The 2,286-nt window shown below is 44.4% G+C and overlaps 1 non-coding gene across 1 annotated transcript; it reads left to right on the plus strand.

Moving 5' to 3' along the window:
- The first annotated feature begins 1,241 nt into the window (after positions 1–1,241).
- On the plus strand, positions 1,242–1,315 carry TRNAI-AAU (transfer RNA isoleucine (anticodon AAU)). Its single transcript has one exon. It is a non-coding gene; the product is annotated as a tRNA-Ile (tRNA).
- Positions 1,316–2,286: the final 971 nt, after the last annotated feature.

Below are 2,286 nucleotides of genomic sequence, written 5' to 3' on the forward strand. Positions count from 1 at the left end.
AACCTCCAGCTGTCTGCCATCACATTGTCGGTGCCCTTGATGTGTACTGCCGACGTATGCAACAGGTTGATCTCTGCCCAATAGCCCAATTGTTCTGCTATTGCATTGAGGGATTTTGAATGCATGCTTCACTTCTGGTTAATGTAAAAGACTGCTACCTTATTCTCTGTCTTTACTAGCACATTTTTCTGAGACAGATGATGATGGGAAAACTTCAAAGCCCTGAAGCTTACCATCAACTCCATCTACTTCCATGACCTCCGACTCTCTAGGAAAGACCACTTGAATCGACAGGATCAGTCCAACACAGTAGCTCTCCAGCCAGGTTTGCTGGCATCTGTTGCGAGGAATTCAGGAGGATCCAGGTGTATTAGTGTCCACTTAGACCAGTGGTCTTCAAACTCTTTAATGCCACATCCACCCAAAGGGAAAAAAAAACATTGGTGCCTCCCCTCTGAATTTTCCAGAATTCTTCTATCAAATTGACACTGTTTAAATATGTCTAGACCTATTTAAACATTGCAGTTAAGTTCTGTTACTGTTTTAAAAATGCAATCAAATACATGACCCCAAATATACTATTCTGGTCAGGCAGGCCTTACTAACCAATTGCAGCGTCATGCTCTGCTGAGTAAACTGATCTCACGGCAGTGAGGAATGCACAGGCCGGGTGGTGCCCGGCGCACGAAAGCGCGCCTTCTTGTGTTGTACGTCTCTTTGCGCAAATGCAAACTCAAATTTCCTGCACTGTGGTCGGCAGGAGAGACATGGGAAGGTGCAGTAGGGAAGGCTTGAGCAACAAACCGTTGGCTATGTTTTGTTGTTACTTTGTTGACATGAGCTAGAGTAATTTAAAGCAGAATGAACTGCCAGACCTAAAAACAACTCTCTTACCTCCAACGCCGAATAACCACTATAATTAGAATATCTCAAAAGCAGCTGGCCTTGTAAACTTAATGAGCAAGCAAGCCGATGCATTTTGGGTTTTGTTGTAAAAGAATACAAATCCTATCCATCCTTTCCTTTTCTTCTGGCAACAACCAATGTTACAAAGATATCACAGCACACAGTGACATTGACTGAAAGAAGAGGCGCTGAGGCTGGCGTGCAGCACTCAACAGCTCTTGTTATTGCAATCCAGACAGGGGACGGAAGGAGAAAAGTATGAAGGAATTGCGATAGTGAGACCAACTCTTCTGTGTATCTGCATGTGATGGGAAAAGGATAACTCTGTCAGTCATGGCTGGTTAGCTCAGTTGGTTAGAGCGTAGTGCTAATAACGCCAAGGTCGCGGGTTCGATCCCCGTACGGGCCAAGTTAAGCTTTTTCTCTCAAGTAAACTCTTTTTTTCTCATTGAATCAAACGCTTGTAAATCCATACACTCTGTTGCTCCAGTACACGTTCACTTTCCATTAGTCCTTCTTTTGCCACTTCTGACCAAAGCTCAAGCCGGCAGCGCCAGTAGAACAACAGAAGTGCAAGAGATTGTCTCTCCAAGATGGAGACACTGGCTCAGACTATGTCACGTGAGAGGTGGAGGGAGACCAAGAGCTGATTATTAGATGCGTGGGGATAAGAGGAACATAACTCAGGTGAACAGATTCTGGATAGTCATGCTATAGCTAGGATCAGCAACGTTACAGGGGAAAGGATAGGAAAATAATTAGGTGACAGAAGTATAGAAGTGGCTACAAGGGGGCGTGTCTCTTAACAGGGCCGAAAGATACACTGAAGGCGAAGGTGAAGTGAAAGAAGAAAGAAAGATCAAAGGAAATCAACAGTGATTGAGAGGAAACTCACAAATGCAAATTGAGCAAAAGACAGGACCTGGGGAGTTAGACTACTTCAATGCAAATTTACGCCGCAGATGAGCATGACAACTGACCCTTGTCCAGTGGTGCTGAAACAATTTTCAGTGTGGGGGTGCTGCCATCAAAGGGCTTCTGAAAATCCAGGAATCATACAAAGAACAAGTCCTGCAGAATGAGCCACGCACATTCAGAAAGAGTGGTGATGCGTTGGTTACTTATTGGTAATCTTCATTAGCCTTAGTCCATTGCGTCCTTGTGACAGTCATTACAAAGTAAAGTGATGTCACACTCCAAGAGGAAGAAAGAACAGGAAGATTCTTAAATTCTAGCGCCATGCACCCAACCTGGGTGCCAAGCCCTTGCCAAAGGACTGATGGGAAGGTGGGCAGGATGTAATGTTTGTGACAAGGACAAGATGGACTTAGGGTAATGCAGATTTCAAAACATTGGCACTCAAATGCAAAACAGAAAATT

This window comes from Pleurodeles waltl, chromosome 12 (genome assembly GCF_031143425.1).
Source record: "Pleurodeles waltl isolate 20211129_DDA chromosome 12, aPleWal1.hap1.20221129, whole genome shotgun sequence".
NCBI lineage: Eukaryota > Metazoa > Chordata > Amphibia > Caudata > Salamandridae > Pleurodeles > Pleurodeles waltl.